This window comes from Passer montanus, unplaced genomic scaffold (assembly GCF_014805655.1).
Source record: "Passer montanus isolate IOZ18808 unplaced genomic scaffold, ASM1480565v1 scaffold84, whole genome shotgun sequence".
NCBI lineage: Eukaryota > Metazoa > Chordata > Aves > Passeriformes > Passeridae > Passer > Passer montanus.
In genome coordinates, this window is record NW_024373701.1 from 422,756 (window position 1) to 435,684 (window position 12,929).

Here is a 12,929-nt window from a genome sequence, read left to right on the forward strand (position 1 = left end):
AAATTGTAACATCCAACTGGATGATGCAATGCGAACTCATAGCAATAGTAGGCTTTTCTCTTTACTAAGGAAAGCAATGGTATAGTGAATGATGGTTGTAATATTTATGTAGAACTCTTCTTCTGTACAGTTGCAACATTTTTTGAAAAAATTTGCTACCATTTAAAAGTGCTTTTCAGTAATTCACTGAATCACAGAACAATTTCTGCTCAAGGAACTAATGAGGAATTCCCCTGGAAAAGTGCTTTTCTAGTTGCTGGAGTCAGTCAATACTGGACATCTTTTAAGCACCACCTCCAAAGGACACAGTAACATGAAATTCCGGTGTCAGAAGTCAAGTAAGCAGAACAAAAGGCCAGCCTGCCTGACAAGGATGTTCTTTTGGAGATAAGGAAAAAAAGGAAGGTGTAAGTGGGAGCAACATCAGGTGGTGTGGGGGAAATACAGAAATGCTGCTTACCACTCTACGGAGAAAATTCATTCAAAAATAGTCTGTCTGCAAAGTCTTCAAAGCCTGTCTTCATGATTTTTTGAATGGTCTTGGGAATCTGAAGAGGTCTCAGCTGATAGGAAGCTGAGGAAGATTGTTCTAATCTTTAAAAAGGGCGTGAAGAATGAGACTGGAAAATACAGGCTTGTCAATCTTACTTCACTGCCTGATAAGGTTATAGAGAAGAATATTGTGGGAGATACTGAAAAACTGAATGACACCTGAATGTCAACACAGTCACCAGCATGGCTTCTTGAGGGGAAAGTCCTGCTTGTCAAACCTTTTTTCTTTTTGTGACAAGGTAAACCACCTAGCTGATCAAGAGAAGCCAGCTGATATAATCATTTTGCATTTCAGTAAAGCTTTTTATACTGTGTCTCACAAAAACCTTCTAGATAACAAAGCCAGCACATAGCTGGATAAACACATCATGAGATAGGTGAACAATCACCAGTCTATGTGTCTTGCTCACAGGTCAGGCACAAAGGATTACAGTGAATAGGGTGACATCAGACTGAGGAACTGTCACAGGTTGCCTTCCACAGGGCTCCATCCTCAGTCCTGTGCTCTTCAATACCATTAGCTGCATGGACACAGGACTAGAAGGGATTCTAAGAAAGTTTGCAGCTGATACAAAACTGGGAGAGGCTGTTGCAGGGAGACCCTTCAGGGAGATCCTGCAGAGAGACCTGGACAGATAAGACATCTGGGCAATCATCAACAATATGAAGTTCAACAAGGGCAAGTGCCAGATCCTGCATATGGGACAGGGCAATCATGGGTTTATGTACACACTAGGGAATGTGATACTGGAAAGTAGTGCCACAGCAAGGGACATGGGAGTCCTGGTCAGTAGCAAATTGGACATGAGTCAGCAGCGCCCTAGCAGCCAGGAGAGCCACCTGTGTCCTGGGGGACATCAGACACAGAATCACCAGCAGAACTCTGCTCTGCACCAGGATGGCCTCACCTCGAGTGCTGGGAGCAGTTTTGGGTGCCACAGTATAAGAAAGATGTAAAGCTGTTACAGTGTCCAAAAGAGGTCAACAAACATGATGAAGGGCCTTGAGATGAAGCCATAGGAAGAGCGGCTGAGGTCCCTTGGCCTGTTCAGCCTGGAGGAGACTGAGGGTAGAACTCATTACAGTTACAACTTCCTTGTGAGGGGAAGAAGAGCAGAAAACACTGATCTCTTCTGTGTGGTGAGCACTGACAGGACACAAGAGAATGGCCTGAAGTTGTGTCAGGAGAGGTTTAGGCTGGATATCAGGAAGGCCTTCTTCACTCAGAGGGTATTTGGGCACTGGAAGAGAGACCTCAGAGAAGCTGGTCTGCCAGAGGTCAAAAGCTTCTGGACAATGCTCTCAGGCACGTGTTGTGACTTTGGGTATGTCCTGTGCAGGGCCAGGAGTTGGACTTCGACAATCCTTTTAGGTCCCTTCCCACCTTAGCATATTCTGTTATTTTTTGATTTATGTTGGAAAGGACCTCTAAGACCATAGAGTCCAAACTCTGACTGATCATACAACTAAGTGCCACGTCCAGTCATTTCTAGAATGCCTCCAGGGGTGGTGTCTCCACCACTGCCCCAGGAAGTCAGTTCCAATGCTTACCAACCCCTTCCATGACATCCAACCTGAACCTTACCAGGAGGTATTCAAGGCCATGTTCTCTTGTCTTGTCACTAGTTTTCTGGGATAAGAGGCCAAGTCCTTTCTTTCCACTATCTCCTTTCATGTACTTGCAGAGAATTAGGAGGTCTCTCCTGAGCTTTCATTTTTCCAGAGTAAACAACCCCTACTATCTCAGATGCTTTTCATATGACTTAGAATTCAAGTGGACATTTCTGCTACATTCTAGCTGGTTTTTTTTTTTCAGAGTTTAAACTACAGTGCACCTACCTCTTTCACTAAAAAAGATGAATAATTTAGATGAGTTTACTTAAAAAGCTGTTTTACCATCTGTTCTCTGTCACTGAAATGTTTAGACCAATGAACAGATATCATGGAGAATACCAAATGGCACTGAGATAAGGTGAGTTCATCCAGGTGATACACTGATCTATGCTTTCCTTAAGAGACTCAAATTGTTATTTCGGTCTTTGTTGAAATTTAAAGAGCACTGCTCCTAAACATCTCAAAAATTCTGTATGCTCCCCTTCCACAAGTGTTGCATATGGCTTTTAATAGAGAGCAGGAAAACATGTGCGCAGAGGTGTTAGTTCCATGCATATGTATGTAAGATAAAAAGAAAACATTCTATCCACATTGAGAAACATCTGAAAGAAAATTACAGTAAAATTAGTTTTGCAAATATTTCAAAAGTTAACATATAGTATGGCTTCTAAACAAACTAAAGCCTTCAGCCTGCATTTTAGCTGGCAACAACTGAAGTAAAATGAGTGAATCAAAAGAGAAACTGTTCAGCCTTCATCAGTCATTAGCATATTTTCTAAAAGTTGCACAAACAGAAAGTGTTTCTAAAAAAGGAACAACATTGCACTTTGCCAGTTCGGAAGTGAGAGTTCAGCGCATCTGAAGCATGATGCATTACCATGAAAAACAAAGTTTCCAAGCATAAAAAATTTATCATCCATGACTTCAAATGAAAGAGCAACTCTATCCATGGTTTTAGGAATGTCCTGGACTAAATGACCAGGAATTACAGTATTTTATCATCCAGTAGGTGAGATGAATGCAGGAAAAGTTAAAGATTACTGGAACATTGAAAATCAACTGAATATGTTGCATTGAGGTGCTGATGGCTTTTTCCCATCTAATCCAGTGCATAGAGATCAGTCATTGATTGATGCCTGGGTCTTCATGATCCAACACAGAATGGAATTTTACTGAAATTGAGGAAGGAACACACTAATATGTGTGTTCATAATAAATCTACTATGGAACTCAAAATACATGGTAAAGGATTCTTTATCTTTATTTGTAATTTCCATCATTACACCTCCTGTGTAGCAGCAAGAATTTTTTATCCAGAAGAATAATATCATAGACACCTAAAGCAGTATAAACAAAAAGTAAAGATTTTATGAGCATCTTCCAGAAATGCACTGGAAAATTTTATTAAATTGTTATAAAATTCTCAGAATATGTCGGACTGTGTATGTTCAAAGTTAAATACTCCAGATAGTTATCTAAAATTGTGTGATATTTTTGCATCTTACAGTGAAAGAAATTAACTAAGATTTCCGATTTGGATGCAGCCAGACTATATGATCAACTTTGATCTTTAATGTAGGTGACAAAGATAGAAGATAATATAATTGAGGGATAAAGATTGAAATCTCCAGAAACTAGTATTTGATAATGGTGTACACAAGGGGCATTTTTGAGTCAGAAAAAAGGAAACTGGACTGAAATGGTCAAAATGAGAACTGATGCCTGACCTTAACCATTTACTTCTTTAAAGTGATAGCATGGAGAATAGAAATTTTCAGTTCCCTTGAAGTTGCAAGGTAAAGCTTAAAACTAAAAATCAGTTAGATAAAAGAATGTGAAAGTAGATGCACAGGTTGGCAAATGTGGCTGGAATCAGTGAATAAACAGACAGTGAGGAACCTTAGTGATTTTTGTGATAAACTTCTGTAACAAGAAAGAACAGTGAATGACCTAAGAAAAGTTTAAGGCAGGGCCACTTAAATTTTGGGGGCTCTCAGTGAATACAACCACCAGAAACTCCTTCACATAACCCTCTAAGAGCACAAAAGGAGTTTCAGTGAATGGGATGAGGCATATAAGTTAGTGCTAGGAAAAGTGATGTTTATCTATTAGCTAGGACATATGTTGCAATGAGTGTGTATGATCCTGATGGAATAAATACCCTCTTGTAAAGTTTCATGACACACATTTGAGTAGAGGGAATCCTCCAAATGCATCCAGCACTGTAATAAGGAACACCTGCTTTTTAATACCTCAAATTGTATTAGAAAATCTATTCTCCAGCCAATTTTGGCGGCAGAAGAAAAAAAAACTGCTTAAAATTAGAACAATCTAGAGTACAAAAAGTATATAGGAATGGTGGTTATCTCAGTGAGGGTAGGGTCTCTAAATACCAATAGATGAAGTAGCAGGCAAAATTCCCACTAGTATGCTAACCCAAACCCACACACTTGTGCTAACAAATGGATATCACCTGTTAGTTCAGGACACCACAAAGGAAAATTCCTTCTTCAGAAAGCTCCAAAGACATCCTTCACTGGATTGGAAGGTGAAACAAGGGAGAGATAGACAAATAATATAGACTGTGTGCAAGACAAGCATTGGCTGAGAGGTATCAAGAAATTTCAAGGCTAAAAAGTCAAATATGTGGCCACAGATGGCTTTGCAAGATCTTGTATAAATAATTAAGCTCTGAAGACAGAATGGGGGAAAAAAAGTGAAGGAAAAGGTATGTTTGATCCCCTGTTTTTCTGGTTTTGGCTGGGATGGGGCTAGTTTCCTCCCTAGTTAAGTAGTTTGGGATTTTGTTTGCATTTGTTCTGGAAACAGTATTGATAACAAAGGCATATTTTTGCTACTGCCGGGCAATGCTGTGATGGACACATATGTGCTCCTCACATATGCCACCAGTGAGGAGGTTGAGGGGTGCACAGAAAGTTGGCAGATGACACAGCTCAGACAGCTGATCCCAAATGACCCAAGGGATATCCCATACCACACGGCATCAGGCTCAGCATATAAAGTTGGACGGAAAAGAGGAAAGGGAGGGGAGATTTGGAGAAATGGCATTTGTGTGCCCAATTCTATATTAGGCATAGTGGAGCCCTGCTTTCGTGAAGATGGCTGAACAGCTGCCTGTGGATGGGAAGTAGTGAGTGATTTCCTTGTTTTTCTTTGCTTTACCTATTGAACTGTCTTTATCTTAATCCACAAAAGTGTACTCACTTTTAACCTTCAGGAAGGAGTGGAGGAGTGGCTATCTGGGGCTTAGTTGTCATCCAGGGTTAAACTATGACACCTGACAGTTATGTTTCATAGGTCAGATCCACCATAAAAATCAACAGAGCAAGAAGATACCAACATAAATAAATGAGGAGCTGACGTCTGTAGAGAAATACTGAGGAAGAAATATTGAGCAATAAAGAGAAGTAATGTCATCAGGATTTAGGAGGATTTGTATTAATTAATTAAGAATCAACACAAAGTGGGGAAGCAGGGAAACAAAAGAGCAAACTATCTGTGACTGCACCTGTGTGTATAGTGTCTGATATTTCTAGAAAAAACAACTCACCTAGCATAGGGCTCAAATTTTGTGTTCATATCCCAGGTGCTGAAAATAATTTATACCTTGACTATTCAATAAGTTTTAATTTTTCAGAAAAGGAAAGTGTGAACTCTAATAACATTCCCTGCTTGCCAGGAATTTTTCTCTCAGAATCCATGGCAAAGATTTAGATCAGGAGAGCTCATAAATGACATTTAGACCACTGTGAACAGCAAAAGAAAATAAATTATTATTTAGGAATTACTTTTCTTGTCATCTTCTGAAGAGTTCTTTCAGCAGACCTACTTGTGTTTACTGTCACATATTTTTCTTACTTTTTTGGTGAAAAGATGATTGACTTTCAAGGATCACCTCTGCAAGGCTCAGGGGTGTTCCACTACCACATAAAGAAGTTAAGAAGAGTTCATCTTTAATAATTTGATGATACACCAGAAGGAGTGGTTGATGTATCTAAAAGACAACAGGACATTGTTGTCTTTTAGAGGGCATTTAGAGGTTGGAATAATGCGTGAACAGGAACTTCATGAAGTTCAGTAAAGGGAAATGCAAACCCGTGTATCTGGGGAAGAAGGATAAATGCATGGTGGGGGTTGACTGGCTGGAAACCAGATCTGCAGAGAGGAACCTGGAGTTCCTGGGAGACAAGCTGACCATATTGCAGCATGTTACCCTTGTAGCAAAGAGGGTCTGCATTAGAGGGTCTGTTGCTTGCAGATTGAGGCATCTGGTCCTTCCCCTCTGCTTACACCTGGTGAAACAGGCTGAGGGGACTGTGTACAGCTCTGCCCTCTCCAAAACAAATGACATGAACACACTAGAGCAACTTCAGCACAGGGCCATAAAGATAGTGGACCGAAGCTTGTCTTACATGAGTAGTGGCTGACAGTGGCTGGGACTCTCCATCATGTAGAGAAAGGGCTTGGGGGAATCTTATCAATGTGTATAAATACATATCTGGAGCAACTGAAGAAGATGAAGTTAAACTCTTTGCACTAGTGCCAAGTAGCAAGACAAGAGACAACCGCAAACTGAAATTAAATTCTATCTAAATATTAATTAGAGAATTTTGGCTGTGATGTTGTTTAAACACTGGAGTAGGTTCCCCAGGAGATTGTGAGGTGTCATCCTTGGAGATACTCAAAATCTGACTGTACATTGACCAAAGTTATCTACTCTAGATGATTCTGCTTTGAGCAAGGGCTCTGAACTAGGCTATCTCCAGAGATGCCTACCACTCTCACCCATTCTGTGACTCCATGAAGTCCTATAAAATGGTTGAAAGAATGAAAAAAATCAACAGCTTCTGTTTACTTCACAGTACTTTGAGATGCATCAGTGTAAAGTCTGTTATAATAACATATTCTTTTACAACAGCAAAAAAAAGAGAAAGTTTGTTTCGTCTTTGCTAAGACAGTGGGTTTCATGCAAGAATATTAACTGTGACTTTTGAAGTCATGGGTATTCAACAAAACTGGAATTTAAATAAAGAATCTGGGCAAGAAGGACATGACACTATATCTAAACCCCCAGAACCCTATTTAAATAGACAGGATTAATATTAACATTAATTTCATCCTCTCCGTGTTCATTTTTACCATAACTGCATCCCAATTATTGAAAGTGAACTGAGGTAATACTGGAGAGACTGTAAGGGTAAAGTCTGGAGAATACTTTAAAAAGCATATTCCCACAGAACAAAAACCTAATAGTGTACTACTTAGTAGGGGCTAGCAAAATCAAACAAGCAAGGCATGCAAAATAAGCCTATACATTCTGTTGCACTTTCACCATTGTGGAAACAAAATAAATGGCTACATTTTGCATTTTCTTTGTTCAGGGATGTTTTATTGAAGCATAATCCAATTTCCGTATATGAGAAACTTCATGATATTACTGGTGACAGCACTCTGCTATTTCTTTACACCTTGGGAGCTTAGACTCTGCGATGGCCTGAAATTCCACTCAGGTTTGAGCATTACACTGCTAAATGCAGTATTAGCATTTTGCTAGACTTGCTTATCAATTTCATGACTATGCCTAGGTCTCGAAGAAGAAAGAAATGGGAGACGTGGATAACTGCTCTTTGGCTTGCTCTGTATAAACTCTGGGGAGATATTAATCTCTCACTCTATTTTTTTATCATAATTTTTTAATAGTGCTAATGGAAAAAGAGGGCACCATAACAGGAGTTTCATGCTGCATCTTACAATATAAATGGTATGGATCTTTAACTGACCCAAGGGTTTAACGTTTAAATCAAGAGTGCAGACAAAGAGGGGAGAAAAAGAGCTGGCCAAGAGAAGAACATGGATACAATATAAGATAAGTTCTGATGACTAGTGTTAAATGGTCATTCTGAATTTTGAGACCTTTCAGTGGATTTGTGACAGAGTGATTTCAGAGGCAGCACAGCAATGAAACAAGAAGAAAGTTGAAATGTGCTTAGAACATAGAGTAGGAACTTTCAGAATAGAAAGTATTGTGATGGTGCTATCACAATCTCTTCTTAGAGGTTTGGAGGTTTTTTTGGAGCTATTGTGTACGGAGAAACAAAAGCCAATATAAAAAAGACCTCAACCATAATTCAGCAACATCCTGGATCCCAGCAAAAGGACCAGTTTATTTTCAAGGGCATTCAAAGGATATTAAAAATCTTCATTGTTCTATAACACTAGTGTAATCAGCCTGGAGCAGAAAAAAGGGGAGGGATGAAGAAGGAAGGAAGGAAGGAAGGAAGGAAGGAAGGAAATTGAACCACTGTGTTGTTTTAAGCCCACCTGGCATCTAAACTCCACATAGCCTCATTTAAATTGTTAACTAATTTCTGAGAGTGTAAATTCTTCTCCCCTTCCTGGAATATCCCATCCTTGAACTTCTTTTTTTTTTTTATTTTTTATTTTTTTTTTTATATTTTCCTATCCACAATGACGCATCTAGCACCTTACTTTATAAAAAAATGAAAATATGAGGTTCTCAAATAATGAGTTACAGGAACATGACCTTTGATATACAATGGATCAAAATAAAGGCTCAGTAAAGAAAAGTTTAATATAATCATGCAGAGATTCCATTTTTCTTTCTTTTCCAGATTTCATTATTTACAAATGTAAACCACAAAACAGAACAAAACTTTCCAATGCATAACTTTTTAAAGCTATTTCATCCATTTAAGAATGATGACATATATGACCTGTGAACCACTTGTCAGGTAAAATAACACAGTACATATACATCCCACTTTTTTCGATATAGAGGAAAAAAAAATTCTTAACATTTGCAAACATAAGGCCAAAAACAATTTCATTTTTAACTGTCTTGCAACAACATATACACAATCAGCAATAGAAGGCATATTCAAATAGAGTTGTTTTACTATAGAAATCACAAATAACATACCTTAAGTCTTAGAGAGTTCAAGTCCTGGAGACAATTACAGCACCTTTGAAAATAAAATTAATCTGTTAAAACTATGGCAACTAATTTAGTTTAGGATAAAAATCCCTGTCCTCTGAAAGCTTTTATTAAGCACAGTTTTCAAGCTCCCTTAGTACCTAGCAGCACGCTCCTGTCTGATTTCCAGCTATCTTCAAGAGATGAGTGAAATTTGTTCAGTCCCTCAGTTCATTTTTTGAGCTTCCCAAGAAGGTTTATTGCACTATTCAGTCTTCCTCAGCACAGCCTCCCTTCCTGGATTTCCATTAATTTTGTATTATGAAGCCTAGCAAGAAACTTTTCTAAAGCAACTATTTTCTAAAGCAACTATTTTATCAACAATATTTTGTAGTCCCTCTGCAGCACTGTTTACTGCAGCAGCAGTTAACCAACAAACTGTTCGAGAATAAATACTAATCTCACAGATGACAGAAAGAAAATACCTAGTACCAACTTCTCAGTCAGCTATTTTGGAGTGAAGGAGAATGTAATGACTGGACTTTTGGTTTACCAGTGTCAGCACATTGGACAAAGCATTACAGGCAGAGCACTGGGAACAGTTTATTTTGCCAAGGAGCACCTTGATAAGCCTTTTCCTATTCTAACTTTTGTTTTGCACATGTTAGCTGAATGTCATCACACACTCTCTTACTCTTTGTGGCATAATCATTGGGACATAACTTTTGCTTATCTATTTGTGCAGTGATTTCAGAAAAGTAATAAAAAATATTTTATTTAAGAATCTTACCATTGGAGTTCAAGATATCAAATCCCCATTGGCAAGCAGACAATGCCAGCATATTTTTTTTCTCAGAAAAGAATACTCCTCTGGTAGTGTGTCCTTGCCATCCCTTGTTCTACCCTAAATATATATTTATAAATGTATACTTTTACTACTTTTACTACTACTAAATCTACACAGACTTGTATATGTATGTATATAGCATTGGTATATATATATTTAAATACTACCTGAAAATATTTGTTTATTTCTCATCCCTTTGAAAATGTCTTAAATAAAAAAAAATCAGACTTGTCACATCTAATTTTCTGCAAGTGTGAATTTACCTGCCACCCTTGAAACATGATAAAGATATAGTCCAAGTACTCTACTGCTACTCTATTACAGAACTTGCCTTATTATGATATAGATTGTAGAAACACTCTATTCACCCTAATTTCACAGGTTTATATGTTTTATAGCAAAATACTCAGTTATAAGGGGATAATCCAAGACATTTCCTTTATGTTCATGTCATTAAATGGTCTCTGTAAAAGCCATCCCAGTGGTGTAAGAATCAGAGTTACCTTGTCTCTACAACAGTTGTTTTCTTGGCTAGCACAAGGAAAAGTATATTTCCTTGTATATATACCTTTAACAATTTGTCTTGTGTCTTACTAGGGATAAGTTCTGATTTTTTGATGTGCTAAAATTATAGTTTCTCGTTAATTATATATTTGTGTGTACAGATAAACATGCCAGCAACTTATTTAATTTTAAAGATACTAAAACTTCTGACAAACACTTTCAATTGCAATAAGTTGCATACAAAAAAGTAAATTTAGATAAGTATTGTTGCAGAAAAATATAATTTAAAAAAAAAGAAAAATGAAACAACAACCACCCAAAGTTAAAATTTGCTTATTTGAATCAATCGTCTTGAAAATGAACCAGAAACAAATGCATGATATTCCAGGAAGCAGAACTTCCTTCTAACTGGAATGACTTAGATAAACACACTGACAGTTTTTGCAACAAGATGAAAAAATTCTCTCTGGCTATGAAAAAAAGCATTTGAAGAATATAATTTTTTAGCTGTAATTCATACTTAATAGAATACATGCCCTTATCATCTCATAAACATAAGTATTATTAAATTTATTCTTGCAAAGCTTTCTTTCTCTTTCTTTCTGCTGTACATATGTCAGTCTTCTGATTTTAAGTGAGTATTTCCAAACAGATCTTTTGTTAACCTTTTTTTCAAAAAATACCACAACTCTTATTTCATTATACTATCTACAAAATGCTCTTCAATCATTCAGATTGAAATGGTGGTTTAGACTTCAGCTGGTGTAACAGCTAATGTTAAAAAAATCTTCAATTTGGTTTGTACTTAGCCAAATTCAATAGAGAAAAATATTACCAGTGAACTCACAGGTCCTGATCCTCCAATTACTGTATTTTTGTCTATATATTTCTTGGATTGTTGACACAATGACTTTGAAGCCAAGGCTATCAGCCATTAATCACTGATGAGAAAGTAGATGACATCCTTCAGTGATGACTACATTACATTTCACTTAGGAACAGTACTTGTTGAAATATACATATATTCTGAAACAGTGATTAAAAAACCCCCACAATTTTCATGTGCTTAGAACAATCTCACAAGAGACCAACATACTTCATGTACCTAGTCAATTTATTTCATTTCAAGAACTAATTAATTCACTTTCTGGCACAGTTTGTTCAAATGTAAAAATAGAAATCCTGATTTGTAAAACAAAAAGACAGATACATATATCAACCCATCAGGGGGTGGGATTAGTTTACTCCAAGGAGCACTGGGCTGTGGACTGGATTTTCTTTTGTCTGCTGGTTATGACTGAATACATCTTAGAAACAAAATTATGCCAGTGATCAAGCTGAGACATTGAGCTTTGTATCAATTTCAGAACAAGATGCACTGTGATGAATCCAAAGCATGATGGTTCAGTTGGAGAAGGATTTACAGCCTATAGTGTCAGGTAGAAATTTTTGGGTTGTCACGTCATAGTTCTAGTGTCCTCACATTTCAAAGAAGCCCTCATTCTCTGCTGAAAGAGCAGCCTTTTGCCACAGTTACCATTTTGCTGATCCTCCTAAAATCTGGCAGAAATGGTCAAGTTAGGGGGGTTGTGTGCATACACAGTAGAGCGAAGGAAAAACTGCAACTGTAGCTGCTAAAAATTAATAATTTGTGACAAAAAATGATGTGTCATAGAGGACAAGAAGGTCCAACTGCAGAAGAGGTTGAACTGGTTGGACAGAATAGGAATGACAGGACAGAAGGACTCTCTATAAGGGAGTGAACTTTCCCTTGGGAATGAGGCACATTGCAGAGTTGTCTTGCAACAATCCCATCACTCAGGGACCTAAGTGCTCAAAGGCCAGAGGCTACTTTTGGGCAGCAGAACTGGAATGGAGAATGGATCCAATATTGGGTTGATGTTTTTGGGATTGGTACCACTGAATGTGTACATAAGGAATCAACTCCTGCTCCACCTCTGCATGCACTGGGTAGAACAGCTTATGGTGATAAGACTGTCCAGTGCACTGTACATTAAATCTTCTGTAATTATTCACAAGTCTGTGTTTAACTCAGACCACGGCATGCAATAAAATTTTCCCAACCAAAAACTTGTGAATTAGTGGTTGAAAACACACAAATTCTGCCTGCAAAATTGACTGGAGCACAAACATGATATTTCCACACAAAGAATGGGTTTATCTCACCCACAATTATAATATAGAACTAATTTTAATTTGCTGATGAAATTCTTGGAAGTTTCAGGCACACTACAGATCTCTGCTGGGGTGTTCTGTGAATATTTATCAGATGTTTATTTTAGATTAAATTTTCTCATATAAAATGAAAATATATTGTGTACTCATGTAAACACTTTTTATGCGTCATATTGTATGTACCAGAAGGACAATATTAATTTCTCTTAATATATCTACAGATCTTGCTATCTACACTGAAAACAATGGAGAATCACCCAG

At 37.6% G+C, this 12,929-nt stretch overlaps 1 protein-coding gene across 3 annotated transcripts in view; it reads right to left on the minus strand.

The window, feature by feature from the left end:
- The window catches only part of LINGO2 (leucine rich repeat and Ig domain containing 2), a 476,779-nt gene that overhangs the window by 160,055 nt on the left and 303,795 nt on the right, over window positions 1–12,929 (minus strand). For all 3 annotated transcript variants that reach the window (XM_039733190.1, XM_039733191.1, XM_039733192.1), the window contains exon 4: window positions 9,128–9,170. The gene's annotated coding sequence lies outside the window, so the exon portion shown is untranslated. The remainder of the gene's footprint in view (window positions 1–9,127; window positions 9,171–12,929) is intronic.